This window comes from Taudactylus pleione, unplaced genomic scaffold, assembly GCF_031769625.1.
Source record: "Taudactylus pleione unplaced genomic scaffold, aTauple2 ptg001314l, whole genome shotgun sequence".
Lineage (NCBI taxonomy): Eukaryota > Metazoa > Chordata > Amphibia > Anura > Myobatrachidae > Taudactylus > Taudactylus pleione.
Window position 1 is genome coordinate 797,358 of NW_028285714.1, and position 17,904 is coordinate 815,261.

Consider the following 17,904-nt stretch of genomic DNA (forward strand, 5'->3'; position numbering starts at 1 on the left):
AGGACGCTCCATATTAATGGAGGTGGGCCCTGATTCAGAGCGAGCGCTCTGGTCAGAGCGTCCGGCTCTGAATCAGGGCCATTGGTAGTATACAACAAACTTAATATTGCACTTAGCCCGTTAAGTAGCAATTTTGATACAAATCAATCTATATATATATGCCTATTTAATGAAACATGTAGTAAATATTGCAATATAGCCCATTAAATAGCAATTATGGTACAAATCAGTTAATTCATATGTTCCTATTTAATAATACATGTACACAAAGTAATCCATATAATTAATTAACAAATAATCAATAATTGCACTTTACCCAAATTTACATGCTATCAGAGCATGCACATATGATTTCTCCAAGAAATGCGTTTAGCCAGGGTAAATCCTGAAAACCTGAACCATATGCATAAAATTCAGATTCCACCAAAATTAGAAAGAGATACTTAGAATGTATTCATCTCATATCCTAATCAATTTTTGGGTGCAATCCCATAGCATAGGGAAAGTAGGTAAGGTAAAGTACAGCACCTAAATCCTAATCACCACTTGCTGTCTGGGGTCTTCCTTGAGCGGACCCCAGATGAGAGAGGGATCCCGGGCAGTGCCGATGGAAGAAGCAGTAAGTGGGAGGACACTAACCCGTAAGTGGTGTTAGGCTGTCCTTGTTATCTAAGCAGCGCAGGGACTGGATGCGCCACCGGGAAAAGTCACTACCCACTGGAGAAAATACCCATGTCTGAAAGAAATAGTAGCAAGTTGCCAGTAATAAGCTGCCATGTGTTGCTCTCTACTGTACCAGGGAGTGAATGCCGTGGACGCGCATTTCGCCCTGCGGGCTTGATCTCCATGAGCCTTGCAAGTCTCATCGCATGCAGTGAGTACTCAAGCTGCGTATGCCGTCGCAGTGGCTAATTTATGCACGTCCATGCAACGGCATTCAAACGGACAGACATGCCTGCGTTTCTGCAACCAATCCCCAGTCACCATCCTCAAACACTGACATCCCATCACTTACTCTGCGATGGCTTTCTATCTGCGTGCATGATCGCAATGCTACCCTGCGCATGTTCGCTGCGGTGCATGCGCAGTACGCACCATCGGACGATCTGCGTTAGCTGTTGCAATTGCGATCCATGCTTAATCAGACCCACTGCTTGCTGTGTGCCAAAAACAGGGAAAGTACTTCTATTTGTGGTTGTTTAGTACATGCAACACATAAATCAAGCTTTTTTAAAAGTTTATTAAAATTTGCCAGATAACATAGCATGTGACCATCACAAAACTGTCCTAACCACCAAGACCAATATAATTCCTGGAAACTAAGAAATGAAGATAGTGGAAAAGCCATTTACATGTTTATATAACTTCTGCTACAGTCTTGAAAGCTTTATACACTTCTTACAAAAATATAGAAAAAGTTATGTTGCATACACACGGTACAACCTGCACAATCAAAGATATCACTGATAGATTTCCCTCCAACTTTCTGTAGTGCAGGGAAAACAATTTTGGGTGTACACACTGATAGATATTTATGATATCTATGATAGATATTTCATGTCTTTACAGGCAAATCTTGAAAAAATCGTCCAAGTTGGCCTGCGTGTACGGTTGACCATAGATATCGTTCATGCAGGAACGCGATTCGGCGTCGTTGGTCGATTGTTCACCACATAAAAATGAACGATATGAAATATTTATCGTTGAATGTTATTGTTAATTTCATTCAGGAGAATCGTCCCGTGTGAATGCAGCATTACTTGCAGCTGAGGCTCTCACACAAACCTTACATGCCAAGCAGTCCAAGTATAAAACCATAGGAAGTACACTGGGTGTACATGATATATATGTATGGGCTTACTTATAGTTGGTTATATCACTGGAAGATGGACTCTGTTTTGAAAACCCGTCAAGTATGTCTTTAAACCGAATAATGAATTAGCATCTTTGGATTTAAAATAGAATATCTGTAATTTGGTATGAAATATTTATGGATAAAACATATAATGGTAGCTTGAATGACCATACAGACCACGTGCTTGATTCTGAGGGGGGAATACCATTGTTTGCGTCGGTAGCCGTCGGCAATGGGCATCCGACGGAGCAATTCAATTGTTGCTACGTTTGGACACTTTAGGCGCCAGCATTTCTGCTCACACCCTCCTGAGGTGGCAAGCAGAAATGTGCGATAAGTCAGTGCTTTGGGCACCCTAACCAGGACTTTAGATGGTCTAATTGGGCATGACAAGTGCAATAATTAATGGGCACCCAAAAACAAATTAATTGCTACATTAGGCACCCATTGATTACCGCGACTAAAACAGCAATTGAATCGCCCATTGAGAGAGCAAAGACAAAAGAGCAAGTTACTGTGCAGACCACGAGGCAATGCCAGGACTGCAAATACATTTACTTATTGTATTTGTATGCAGGGTAAATACTGTCTGCTTTTGCATGTAGCCCCAAATGCTGGACAGCTTTATTTTTACACTGCAATTTAGATTTGAGTTTCGACACTCCCCTGTCATATCTAAAGACGCCTATACATGGTGCGATATGCACCTTGCGACGCAACCTGCGATCCAGCAGCCAATATATCGGGCGGTCCCCACACACAGAGCGATCTGCTGCCCGATATGCTGGCACCTCCCTTCCCCACCCGCATCGTGCTGCATGGGATCGTACATTGCATCCACAGATCAAGTGGAGGTGCGATGTACGACCTCACGGGAGTGCGCACTGTCCGATATCATGCCCATACATGGTACGATATAGCAGCGATATTATACCAATCTGTTGGATCGGCTGCTATGTTGCACCGTGTATGAGCACCTTTACACTCTCTGCACATTTTAAATCTTCCCCACCTGCAGTGCACTTTTTTGCTTTGCTCCCAAATTAGAATTTGCCCCAAGAATTACTAACCTACTTATTTTATCCCTTGGACTTGCACATTCAGTGTTTGTTGCTGGGAAAATAAATAAATATGTAATTTGGGAGCACAAATATTTTCCCTATGTACAGAGTAGTTACTAGTCTCTGGCGCTAGTGTATGTATATAACCTGTTATAAATGGTTGCATGTGGTTGACTGAACATGGATCTAACTGCAGCTTGAAGACTCCGCAGTGGTCTCCTAACTGTTGATATTTATGCAGTGAAAAGGTTAAAAAGCTTGGGATATACGTTTAATTCAGGGGTGGGGATCCTCAAACCCAGGGGCCGTATAAGGCCGGCGGAATCATTTGGTCTGGCCCCCTGAGCTTTTTTCTGCTAGCCTAGAATGGCACCCTGCAGCCAGAATCTATGTAGCAGTGCCGCCTGCAGCGTCCTTAGGATGCTTCAGACGGTCACACCACTGCCCTTTCAAACCTCCCTGGAGCATCCTGAGGATGCTCCGGGCATTGCTGTAATCACCGACTATTCTGGCCCCGCCCCACGTGACATCACATGGAGGGGGTGTAGCCTGCACCAGGCCCTCAAATAATGCTATATATATATTAAAAATGGCCCTCAGCAGAAAAAAGGTTCCCCACCCTTGATTTAAATAAATGAAGCAGAACAATGTATCCCATGTACATACAGTTAATACAGAAAACAGATTGCGCCCCCATCTGATAGATACAAGCCATGCCCTTATTTACTATTGCAGCACAGATGTTTTGCACCACAGACCGTTGTGCACAGCCTTGCTTAGATATAATCCAGCATTTATTTAGCAGCCGGTTGTGTATGAATCCTGCAGTCAATCAGCAGCAGTAGAGGGCGAGGTGTGTGTTTTGTCATCACTCGTGCCTTGGGATCCTGGACGGTTTGGCAGTGTTAGTAGACACACCTTTCTAGCTTCCAATTATAAACACATATACACTACAGAATACAGTTCTGCATGTAAAGTTCTCAAATCAATGAAAAATAAATTGAAAGGTGGAATGAGAGGACTAAAATAATACAAAAAAACAACCTATAATAAGACTACAGCCAAATTGTCACAATCATGCTGTGGAAGTGAATTCCCTGTTGATGCTGGTTTAATCGCTTTACAGATTGTTTTTAACAAACTTTGCTTAACTGGCTCAGTCTGTAGAACCGCCTACCTGGCGTGTTTGTCTCCTGTTCTGGCCAACAGCATACAGTAGTCCAAAAGAAAAAGGAGACAGAAGAGACACTTACTAAAATGTTGCTTTATTGAATATACTACTATAAGTAGACATCTTAAAATGCAGAATTTTGACCTTGCTGAAACAACCTGATCCATAGCTCACTTGGTAACACACATTGTATGGGTTATCTGCTACATACTTGTTTGATGATCAGAACATAGAGAGGAATGTATAGAGTCTAATGCTGGGTACATACTTTGACTTCTCCATGGGGACGATTGATTTGTTAGCGCAGACAGCTGTCAGTGCTGCGCACCAAATGGGACAATTAAATTGTTGCTTTATTCGGGCACTTACATTTCTGCTCGCCCCCTCCTGATTAAGCCAGCAAATATTTGCCAAAAGTCCTTGGTTTGTGCGCCCAAATGGCAGTTTAGGTGTCCTAACCTAGACTTTAGCCGATTTTATGCGTCTAAACCCGGTCTAATTGGGTGTGACAATTGCGATAAATAATGGGTATTTAAAAATAATTGAATTGCAACATTGGGCACCCATTAATTACCACGCCTTAAAATATATTTGAAATGCTTCTCCATGTGTCCCACTACTGGGCGGGCATTTAAATTTGCCCGCCCACTTCAGATGTCACTGTCGGCTGTGCTGCAGGGACCACCTGAAATATCTGTGAACAACATAATTCACAGACCTATAGGGTGTACACACCCACTGATGCACTCACGGTATATCGTTCGTTGATAGAACAAGCGATATATCGCCAAGTGTGTCAACAGCATTACATGCTATTAATTTATCTTTTCAAATCAAAATCTGATTGACACCATGAGAATAAACATGATGATCGCTTGTTTGGCCATACGCACTTCAATGTCTGCTGGTTTAATGGAAAATAGACTGACATCATCTCTGCCTATATGGCTAGCCATAGTGCTTCTGTGTTCCACTATTGCATATATTCTGTAGCTATAAGAGATCTGACACAGGAACTGTGCATCCTTGCATTAGATTAATTATTCTATTTAGATTTTGCAACATATGTAATTTCTACCACCGTCCCCTACACACATCTGTTCTAAAGCTACATACACACACAGCAATTTTGTAAATTAATGATTTTGGTAATAGATTTTTTTCCCCTTGAAAAAATTAACGAAAATCGTTTACTAAAATCGTTCATTTACTAAATGTAATGAACGATTTTTTTGAACTACAAACGATTTGTGCATATTCCCTTACTGAAAATCGTTGAGTTGACAAGTCTGACTGAACTACAAACGTGAACGCGCATTAACAATAATTGTTCATCGTTTGACTCAGAAAGTGAACGATTTTTTTTCAAACTATTATCATTAAACTATATTGTTTAACGATAATCGTTCAAAAAATCGTTGTGTATGCAATTTAAGGATTCTATTTTGCTGCAAGAGCTCTAACTCTCCATACACACTCTGTGCTTGTTATGCTGTCTGTTCCCACAAATCCTTGACTCTTACGTCACAATATATCAGATCTTAATTTTAATTGTCCATTTTATTTTTTCTTGTGACCTGCCAGAAGAAGGGGCCTTAGTGGTTTGATAGCTTGCAATTATTTAACTATTTCCTAGAAAATTAGCCATTGAAGCTAGTTTCTTTTCATTCACTCTTTTATTTTTAAAGTGCTTTACTCTCACATCAAAATTACCCCCCTCACAGCTAAATTACTCTCTGTATTGCAGGCAGACTCAACATAGATCAGAGGATTCCTTTCTGTGTAAATATTTCCACATAAGGAGTGAATCAAATGGTCAATCAAGACCACTTCCTGCTTTAGGTGAAACAAAGCATTTAGATGTATTTGTTAGAACTCTAATTCGTTTGGCTGAGATGTAAAATGTAACAAGCCTATAAGATTTTTACAGCCCTTTTGGAACTGCAGGTAACATTTTGGCCATGGATATAACTACCATAGGTGCAAGGGGTGCAGCTGCTATGGGGCCCAGAGCTGAAGGGGGCCCATCTTCCTTGTCAGTTACATGTGTTATATACATTTTTCACCATTATTACCAGTTATGTTTATATAGCGCACACATGTTCCGCAATGCTTTTAGAGAGAATATTTGGCCATTCATATTAGTCCCTGCCTTAGTGGAGCTTACAATCTATATTCCCTATCACATGCACACACCCATACACATTAGGACTTAAGGCGCACATCCACTAGCAGATATTAATGGATGACTGAACCATAACGACATCGTTATCGTTCATTCATCCATGAATCGGGCTCTAAAATGTTGGAAAAGACCAGCGATGCGCGCTCCTGCTGGTCGTTTCCGTCATCAATCATCGTCTGAGCATGCCGGTCAATCTGCCGATAATGACGGATTAACCATATTTGGGGATGACGGAGGGTGCCTACACTGAACGACTAGTCGTTCAGTGTAGGCACTGTGGGGGATGGGGAACGACAGTACGATTACGATGTCATAATCGTACTGTCTTCCCTGGGTCGCATAGTGGATATGCACTTTTATTTTTGTTGGGAGCCAATTAACCTATTTTTGGAGTGTATGAGGAAACCCACGCAAGAACAAGGAGAATATACAAACTCCACACAGTTTGGGGCGTATTGGGATTCAAACTCACGACCTCCGTGCTGTGAGGCAGTAATGCTAACCATTACACAGTCTGTTCTGTCCATTGAGTGGTACATAGGGGCCCTTACAAACTCTTGCTAGGGGGGCCTTCAAATACCTAGTAAAGAGGTTCCCACACTTTTTTGAATCACTGCGCCCTAGAGTATTGACGTTGTTTTCACGGCACCCCTAAGCCAAACTTTGTTATTGTGAAATTCAGAAAAACATGTAGTACAGTGAAGAAAATTGTGATTGCCTGTCATACTTGGGTTCAGTTATGTGGTGGTGGACAGGTTTGAGCTTCTGTTTGCCCACATATTTACATTACATTGACCATAAATAATTTGATTTGTTGTTGGACCACCAACGTGAGGCACCCCTGCAAGTGTCCCGGGGCACCCCAGGGTGCCACGGTGCACAGTTTGGGAACCACTGACCTAGTACATTGGGAGGGCAGAATCATTTACAATTCAAAGACTGGTCAGTCAGTACTAGCAGTCAGCAGGATCCTTTGAAGAATCAGGGAAGATGTGCATCCATTCACAATGATAGCAATGTGGGAATGGGCTGGTAAAATGGGCAAATGAACATTAAGACGTTTTTCATGCGTTGTGCTGATACATGACCATCTACTTTGCTGGTTGTGTGCGTCAACGTGTCAGAAATATGGCGGACTGCATTTGAAACTTTTAAAACAAGGCTTCTATGGCAATGTGTTTTTCATATTTTGCAACTGGAAAACACAAATAGGGAATAGGTGTAGAAATGTTGGGCACCAGCAGTGGTATGCAGTCGGGAAGCCGGCGGACCTAATCCCGACAGCTAACTTCCCGACTGCTTAATCCCAGCGAGGGTTAACTGACAGGCGTCTAAATCTAGACTCCTATCATTTTACCGACGCCGGGAGACCGGCGCCCGGCATCCCGATCGAAGGGGGGGCGAGGGTTAGGTTTAGGGTTCCCGGGGGGGAATTAGGGTTAGGCACCCCCTGGGAGGTTAGGGTTAGGCTAGGGGAAGGGGGGTTAGGCACCCCTGGGGGGACTTGGGGTTAGGCACCCCTGGGGAGAATTGGGGTTAGGCACCCCCCGGGGGAGACTTAGGGTTAGGCACCCCCCCAGGGGAGACTTAGGGTTAGGCAACCCCCAGGGGGCACTTAGGGTTAGGCACCTCCTCCGGGGAGGACTTAGGGTTAGGCACCCCTAAGGGAGGGTTAGGGTGAGGGGGTAGAATTAGGTTAGAGAATACTTACCTTGGGCGATCGGGATTTCCTCCTCTGCCAGGATGCCACTGTCGGGATGTCCAGCGGTAAATCAAACCGATTCCCCAGCAGTAACTATATTTTTATACTAGCTGATCTACCCGGCATGCCCAGGTTTAAATCTTCAAGTAATACATTTTTTTTATTATGTGGTATTGTCCAAATCCGTCCAGTGGAATTCACAGAGCAGGCTCCCTGGGTCAAAGTTCCGCCCAACATACACCAACGGGAGGTCCGACCGGGACCTCAACCCCCCTAGTATGTCTTCTGGGATCCAATGATACCACTCTCTGTGAAGTTTTCATCCAAATCCATCCAGTGGAAGGCTCAAATTTCTGTCTAGCATACATCAATGGGAAGTCTGCCTGGTACCCTAACCCCTCTAAAACCTGCCCATGATCCACCTAGACCACCTCGCATTGGTTTCATCCCAATCGCTGCAGGGGTGTCTGAATGCATAACCAAACAAACAGACCAAATAATTTTATATATAGGATTTGTCGCGTTGTTGCTATGTGGTCTAATAGTTATTTAGTATTAAAAAAGTAAGTATGTAAGATTTGGCAGCTTTAACTAGCTGTGGGAGATATTCGCCAACCAACAAACAATCAAACTTCTTTTATATATACTGTATATAGTAAATTAAGAATACTGGCTATCTAGCTCCTTGGATTTGTCCAGCCTTGCTTTAAGGACATCATTAATTCGTAGTAATATTTTGTCCCCTGGAATACATGCAGTCAGTAATGAAGTCCCTTTAATATACTATATAGCATAGAATTTATAAAGATTTTCTTAATTCGCTCCATAGGTCAGTAAAGGTGTTAAATTAGCGTTCCCGCTAGGCTGTTTCAGCGGGGCGCCGTGCCCTGTCCTATTTCTGAAGGGCAGAAAGGACCCTGCCCTTCAGCTCGGCGCCCTGCTGAACAGCCTGCAGTGTCCCGCGGGTGGGGAAACGGCATGCGCCCGGCATCCATTCTCAGTGAATGCGGCGCTTGTGGGATGCCCGGCATGTCTGTAAGTGCCGGGCGCGCCCACAAGTGTGACGAAAAAGGGACACATCATAAAGACACGCCACCTTTTATTGGCCACACCCCATTTTTGGACGCGCACGCAGAAGTGCCCCTGCTCTATATCCGGTGCTCTGCCTGCCGCCGGACCTACAGTGAATACTAATAAATCATAAATTGAGTTTATTGTCAAAGGTCTTTACTAGTAGCTGTGTTATTTAAAGACCTTCATATATTTTCTGCTTATCATCTGCTTATGATAATGACAGCTAATCGAAGGTTCATCTCATCTAATGGTGTAAGGTGTAAAATGTTACATGATTGTTTTGGCATCATTTCTCGGCATCATTCTGATTGAAGCTAAACTTTTCTCAGAAATTTGTGTTGTTTTCTGGCATTCTGTATCATCAGTCCAAGGAAGATGCTGTTCCACTCTGAGGGGCATACCCAATAGCGGGCAGGATATTGGAAAAACTAGGTTTTTCTCGTTCCCACAGCGGCAGGATTTTGCTATTCAATTAGGTGCCTGAAAATGAGACACGGTGACTTCTATGGAAAACGCTGCGTCTTTTTTTTTTTCTTGCACCTCCAGAGCAAGTCTGATTTTTTTTGTTTGTTTGTTTTAAAGCCGTTAATTTTAGGGAAAATCACCTGGACTTGCTCTGGGACACCGCTGGAACCACCCTGAGGACTAATTAAGCTATTGGGAGTTTCCAAATAGCTTAATTAGTCCTTAATTACTCACCTACCAAAGCAGTATCTTCTGCATCCATTGTCTGGAGCCAACTCTTCTGCAGTAGGGTGAGTGAGTGACTGACCCCGGTGTGTGTGACCCCCCCCGCCCTCAGTGTGAGTGTACCTCTCCCTTGTACCAGATGCTGGGAGAACTACATCTCCCAGCAGCACTTGCGCCTACCAGTAGCCCCCTCCCCAGTGACAAGATGGAGGGGAGGCCACCGGGAGCCACGGAAACCCCACGTACACGTAAGTATCTTTATTTTTCACCAACTGCTGGGATTTCAGCTCTGAAAACCCAGTGACCACTTTTTTAAATTGGATACCGCAGGAATCGGGAGCACGCACACCTGCGGTAATCCAAAATTGGGCATATTGGAGATTGTCTGGGATGGTTGTAATCATGCTCTCCTTGATTGGATTGGATGATAATTTTAAGCCCTTGAATAGACCTAATTTTATTTATTAGTATTACAGACCTGCTTAATGTGTTGCTGGCTGTTGTGTCTGGTGTTGCAGTTTTATTTTGAATTATCTGCTCTCTCCCCACCCAATCTCCGTCTCTACCCCTCTTTATATTGTCTCTCTCTTCCATTCACCTCTATTCTCCCGCATCACCGGCACCTCTCTCTCTATACCGCTGCATTGGTGTCTTCAGTTTGTGCGCACACCACCTTCCAGTACCACTGCAGATGATTATACTGGCGTCCTACAGATATAAAAGATTACCATGAGGTAGTGCCTATAAAGGAGTATAACATTAGTAGACAGCTGTCCCTGCAGTTTTGAGAAAAACTGTTGCCACAGTCTTTTGACACTACATCCCCTGACTGCTGCATCCTAACCTTGATTATGTTGAGTTTGATGCAATGTAAATGAAATATACTAATTCTCATACGCAAGCCAGTTTTATCACTTGTTGCGTATGATAATGGTGCTCCAGCCAATCCGCTCCGTTATCTGTTTGAAAAATTACAGTTGGGAACTGATTGGCTGGAGCACCATTTATCAAAAACAACGAGTTTTATCACTCGTTGCGGATGATAAATGAGGGCCTAATTTCTCCTTATGACCACGATTGTATTTATTGGTATGACTATTTTGGAGCACTTGAGACCTTTACCTGTAATCAGCAGGGCATTTGATTCCTTCCTTTTTGCAAAAAGCCTACCTATTTCCAAGTTAATTTATGAAAGTTGTAGGATTGTCAGATTTTTATTGTATAGACTTAACTCTGCTCCATTCAGTATGATAGATTTCCACCATAATCCTATCTGATTAACAATTCTATTTGTTTATCTACATTCCATCTTATTAGCTCCATTGTAGACAATACACATGAATTCTTTAGCAGTTCATTGATGTTTTGTTGAATGATTGGATTGTCGCATTTGACCATTTTACTAGTTTCCTACTAAGGGGTCTATGTACTAAGCCTTTGAGAGAGATAAAGTGAGAGTAATAAAGTACCAACCAATCAGCTGTGTCCACATACATCTTCGCTCCGTGCCCTACAACGCGCGTTAAACATAACGTGTGAGTGCTGTGCGACTCGGTAGCGCCAAACGTCTTTTCTTGCGACTTTTTACCTTCAAACATTTTCGCGACTAAACACCCTGTTTAAGGCGGGAGAGCGGGCATTCCCCGACCTAACCGCGCAGAATTGAATAGCTCCGGGAGCTCATTCCTGGTGCTATTCACTTTGCGTTTAATTGATACGAGCCCATTGTACGTTACCAGTACAGTGGATCATTTTTTTTTTTGGGAAAAGGTTCAACAAAATTGCATCAATGCATCACAAAAGTGCATGATTGTGTGTGTGTATATATATATATATATATATATATATATATATTCCCATTCCTCTCCCGTGTGCAAGGTGGTAGAGTGAAAAGCACATAGGCAATAAGGAGCATTTTGTACATTTGATTGCTGCAAATATGCCCAGAGGAACTTTTGAATTTAGGCTGTAATGCTAAAGTATATTATGCACAGCCTGTCTGCTTAAATGAAACTATATTCTATAAGAGCTAATGCCATTTAAAATGCCTCATACTGGGTTAGGTTCCCTGGTGTCTACCAAAGAGTAAACAATGGCAAATTACAAATGACTTTATTCTAATGGATTGGAAGAAAAGAGGTTGGTAACCTTGGGAGGAGGTCACGCGGATCCTGGAATTCTTCTTTAGTACTGCCATGAGTAGATAAGATTACTCACTGGGTGGTGAAGCCAGGATTATTGCATTCTACTTTTATTCAATTCCCCCCTCCCCCTCACCAAATCCTGCTCTTAGTTTGTCTTATTTTGGGTTATTCCTTCAATATAACATTTACCAAATGTTAACCTTCGAGCTAAACTGTAGCTAATATTGTCTTAATCCTGATTTGTGCTAATGTGTCCTTCATTTGCCTGTGTAGACAGGATTCAACAGGTAAAGACATTGCATTAATTCTCTAAAATAAAAGATGTTTGTTTATACTTTGAAATAATCCCATTCTCTCTTCAATGTTTTAGGTCTAGAAAAATATGCCTCAGTTTGACACTGCTTTGGAATTAATGAACTGGAAATACGGGTAATATCAAGGACCGCTTTCAGAGGGTTCTTCAGGCTGGCACTAATTAGCAAGGTACAGTACTTTGGACTAACTTTTTTTGTGACTATGACCACCTGGATGTTTCTGTAGTGTGATTTCAGATTTCATGTTCCCTTTTTTGTCTCCATGATATATATAATAATAATAATCATAATGGAACTATATAAATGTTTCATAATATGGTGAAACAAATCTCAGCTGCTAGCTTAACAAGATACAAAACGGAAATCACACTCCACACCTAGCTTAAAGAAGGTCAAAACAGTGAATTTATCTTAAAATGTGGTTTGAAAATCTTTTACAAAGCATTCTTACAAATATGATTTGCACATATTGTACACTGTGCTTCCGTGTCTGAAAAAAATGTAAGTTATTTAAGTTATTGCTTTGTTATGCCTTGCAGTCATTGCGTGACTTATTGGCTGAGCAATTACTATGGTGGATCTTACTGAAAAAAAAAAAAAATACTTTGCTTAGAAAATGGGCAGTGATCAAAGATTAAACATTCATCATATTATGTATAGTTGGCTTGTTGACTATTTGAATTATATATAAATTATCTGTGATTGGTCCTCTTAAGTAGCGACTGAAAACGCTATAGCATACAATCCTGTACCCCCCCCCCCAATACAGTTAAAAAACTATATATGGATGTGTATATATATATATATATATATGTGTGCGTGTGTATGTGTGTGTGTGTATATATATATATATATATGTGTGTATATATATATATACTGTGTGTGTGTGTACATATATATATATATATATATATATATATATATATATATATATGTACACACACACAGTCAGGTGCATAAATATTGGGACATTGACAGAATTTTCATATTTTGGCCTCTATTCACCACCACAATGGCTTTGAAATAAAACAAACAAGATGTGCTTTAACTGCAGACTTTCAGATTTAATTTGAGGGTAATTACATCCAAATCAGGTGAACGGTGTAGGAATCACAACGGTTTCTATATCTGCCTCCCACTTTTTAAGGGGCCAAAAGCAATGGGACTAACTAAACAATCCTAAATCTAAATTTCACTTTTTAATACTTTGTTGCAAATCCTTTGCAGGCAATTACAGCCTGAAGTCTGGAACGCATTTACATCACCAGACGCTGGGTTTCATCCCTGGTGATGCTCTGCCAGGCCTCTACTGTAAATGTCTTCAGTTCCTGCTTGTTCTTGGGGCATTTTCCCTTCAGTTTTGTCTTCATCAAGTGAAATGCATGCTCAATCGGATTCAGGTCAGGGGATTGGCTTGGCCATTGCATAACATTCCACTTTTTAGCCTTAAAAAACTCTTTGGTTGCTTTTGCAGTATGCTTCGGGTCATTGTCCATCTGCATTGTGAAGCACCGTCCAATGAGTTCTGAAGTATTTGACTGAATATGAGCATATAATATTGCCCAAAACACTTCAGAAATCACTCTGCTGCTTTTGTCAGCAGTCACATCATCAATAAATACAACGGAACCAGTTCCATTGGCAGCCATACATGCCCACGCCATGACACTACCACCACAATGCTTCACTGATGAGGTGGTATGTTTTGGATCATGAGCAGTTCCTTTCCTTCTCCATACTCTTCTCTTCCCATCACTCTGGTACAATTTGATCTTTGTCTCATCTGTCCATAGGATGTTGTTCCAGAACTGTAATGGCTTTTTTAGATGTTGTTTGGCAAACTCTAATCTGGTCTTCCTGTTTTTGAGGCTCACCAATGGTTTACATCTTGTGGTGAACCCTCTATATTCACTCTTGTGAAGTCTTTTCTTGATTGTTCCAAACAGTTTATTTGGCCACACCTAATGTTTTTGCTATCTCTCTGATGGGTTTGTTTTGATTTTTCATCCTAATGATGGCTTGCTTCACTGATAGTGTCAGCTCTTTGGATCTCATATTGAGAGTCGACAGCAACTGATTCCAAATGCAAATGTCACAACTAGAATCAACTCCAGAAATTTTACCTGCTTAATTGATAATGAAATAATGAGGGAATAGCCCACACATGTCCATGAAATAGCTTTTGAGTTGATAGTCCCATTACTTTTGGCCCCTTAAAAAGTGGGAGGCACATATAGAACGTTGTAATTCCTACACCGTTCACCTGATTTGGATGTAATTACCCTCATATTAAATCTGAAAGTCTGCAGTTAAAGCACATCTTGTATGTTTCCTTTCAAAGCCATTGTGGTGGTGAATAGAGGCCAAAATATGAAAATTCTGTTAATGTCCCAAAAGTTATGCACCTGACTGTATGTGTGTGTGTGTAATATATATATATATATATATTTATGAGATGTTGTCAGCATGCGGGATGCCGACGTTCAAAATACTGGCACCGGAATCCCGACAGCTTGGGGATCCTGACTCCAGTATCCCGAAGGTAAGTGTTGGGCACAAAGGGGGGAGGGTTAGGTTTAGGGTGCGGGGAGGTTAGGTTTAGGCACCGGGGAGGGAGGGTTTAGGGGGTAAGGGTTAGCATTAGGGTACTTTACTGGTAGTGTCTGGATTCTGACTGTTGGGGTGCCGCTGTTGGTATTCTGACCTGCGGCATCCCGAGTCCCAGGGCACCATACCATACATATATGTGTGTGTATATATATATAATCACTGGATATAGTCCGGCACTCAGGGATATACACAACACAGCTTGCCTGGGTGCACAGCCATACATGGAATGGAGAGCGGCAGGCACTCGGCAGGACCAAACAACTGAAAAGTAATGAAGCCAGACTGAGCCGGTGTATGGGTCAACGTTTCAGCAGAATAACTGTCTTGAGAAAAGCAGTTATTCTGCTGAAACGTTGACCCATACACCGGCTCTGTCTGGCTTCATTACTTTTCAGTTGTTTGGTCCTGCCGAGTGCCTGCCGCTCTCCATTTTATATATATATATATATATATATATATATATATATATATATATATAAATACATGTGTATGTATTATATATAGTTCAAACAAATACTTGGTAAGTGTCTAAGCTCACACGAGCAGGGCCATCTTCCCTCATGTGCTTCTCCTTATATTTTCTTCCAATCCTTTCTCCCCACAAGGGCACCTAACACTTGATTGCTGACTCCCTGCTGCTCATTATGAATGTTGTCATCGCTAACGCAGCAATGTGTATAAACCATGTTTTTCTCCTGCACTGTATTGTACTGTAAGTCACTGGATTTTTGTTCACTTATTTGTTTATGTACTATGTAAGGCGCTGCGTAACACTTGTGTTGCCACATAAATAAAGGATGATAATAATATCGGTGATTAGAATGCTAAGCAGTCTGGATATCACTACCAGCTATCAATTGCTTCACATCAGTCCTCTTCACCTGTTGGAGGCTCAGGAGGGGAAGCAGGGGTGTGGTGGGTAAAATACAGAAGTGACAGGTTGGTCCTGTATAACAAAGAAGTGTGGGATAAACCAGTGATGTCAAGTTCTGGCCTTGTTTTAAAGCGTTACTAAACTGTTGCAATACATCATCCAAACACAGTTGAATATCTGAGAAAAAAATGCACGTGCAAACTCTAACCATGCTAAACCTAATAATAACACTGCTACATTGCATCAGAGGTTCTTAGCATAATAATGGAAATAATTATGGGCCTGCCCACCGCATCCAGGTGACCTCTATCAGGCAGGTCCCTAACACTTCAATGGAACAAATACAGGGCACGGGACCCCCCAGGTCAACCCAGCAGAACTGCCCCACGGCATCACACTAGTGCGAGATTACAAGTGATAGTTAAAGAATTATAAAGAAACGCCTATGTGTTAAATCTTACATAAGTAAGAGGTTATAATTAAAAGTGTAAGAAGTGCTACAAATATAAAAAACAAACTAAAGTGAAAAAGTGTAGATAATGATGCCATGAAACAGTCCAGCCACACCAGCCACACCAGCCCAGAGAGCCCTGCGCCCCAATACCAGTCCCAAAACTAACACACAGCATATATATAGTAGGTCTTACCCTCAGTGTGCCTCATTAGATGTGCAGTCTTGGAGTGCAAGGACTCCTTGCTAATTAAAAACACCCTGGGACAGGTGGGAGGGGTGCTAATCAAGGTGGGAGGAGTCTTGTCCTTCCAGTGTACATACATACAGTACAGAATGCATAGGGGGAGGGGCCCTAGACTGCACACCTTAAGCACAATGTGAGGTGCTACCTGCTGAGACTTGTAGTGCTGCAAGCATATAAAGAGAAAAAAATGCAAGTGCACACTAACAATGCTAAACCTAATAACAATACTGCTACATTGCGTCAGAGGTTCTTAGCATAATAATGGCCATAATTATGGGCCTGCCCACCGCATCCAGGTGACCTCTATCAGGCAGGTTGAATATCTATTGGATGTGTTTTCATTAGAAATATAATTTTCTCACTGTCTTTGCATAAACTTGTATTAAGGGCATGATGAGGTTGGTAGGATATGTGAGCAGTTGTGACTCACATGAGTTTTGCTAGGTGTTATAAGCAGAATAGCTTAGGTAATTACATTTAGACAATGGTATTAAGTGTGACTAAAAATACATTTCCAAAATGCATAAATATTGCTGCACTTCTCATTTAGTTTACATTTAACTATCTTAGTTCAATGTACTTAGATTAATTTATCATCACTGTTCCAATGGATAGGTTATCTAAACATGTAGGTGGATCGTGCGGATATCCTAGCTTCGTTTGTAGGTTTTACTAAGATTAATAACAGTGTGTTTTACAAGGCATGACTGATGTCCATGCAGCAGCATATCACACTTGGCTTTTATTTTAAACAATTGAAACGAGCAGCTTAAGTTAAGTGATGGATATTTTTTTCTGTTTAGTATTTTAGATATGCTCCTCTCCCATAGTACATTGATTTAGGCTAAGATGTTATGACAATATTAAATTGTGTGCATGTCATCTTTATGTCTTGACAACTGTCACCTACACATTTTACAGATGGCAAAATTTTAATTCTGTTTACATATATTAAATTATCAAAAATACTTTTTTTTTTTTACATTTTTACTAGCAAGATCTTTCTGCCAAAAAGTAACAATATATTGGAACCCATTAATTACCTTAAGCCAGAAACACCTGGGCCAGACGTACTACTCACAGATTTATGTCCAATTTGTCCACACATGTAAGTAGCCTCATTTAAGGAAGGCTAGGCTGCCTTGATTGTATTGTACGCTAAAATTTAGTATGAGTCAATTATTGGTCACAAGTATGCAAAGTGCATAAAAAAGTGATCTGCATGGGTACCTGCAGCAGTTATGCCCAGCTTTGCTTGGTTTTGTTTTGCCTTTCTCTTTCTCTCCTCTCCCACTTTTTGCTTCTATACCCTTCTTTTCTCATTCACCTCACTCTTTTTTTTTTCTCTCCCTCTTTTCTCTTTTTTTTTTTTTTTTTTACCCACCTTTTTTTTCTCCCCTTCTTTTAGTATACCCTCCCTCCGATGTTTTTCTCTTACCCCCTCATTTCCCTCTCCACCCCCTTTTTTCTCTCTCTCCCACCTCCGTTCGGTTTCCTTTTCCCCTCTTCTCTCCTGCTTATCCTAT

General features: G+C 41.5%; 1 protein-coding gene across 3 annotated transcripts in view; it reads left to right on the plus strand.

Moving 5' to 3' along the window:
• BMPR1A (bone morphogenetic protein receptor type 1A) overlaps positions 1 to 17,904 on the plus strand; it is a 103,523-nt gene that overhangs the window by 27,191 nt on the left and 58,428 nt on the right. For all 3 annotated transcript variants that reach the window (XM_088463098.1, XM_088463100.1, XM_088463099.1), the window contains exon 2: positions 12,253 to 12,365. The gene's annotated coding sequence lies outside the window, so the exon portion shown is untranslated. The remainder of the gene's footprint in view (positions 1 to 12,252; positions 12,366 to 17,904) is intronic.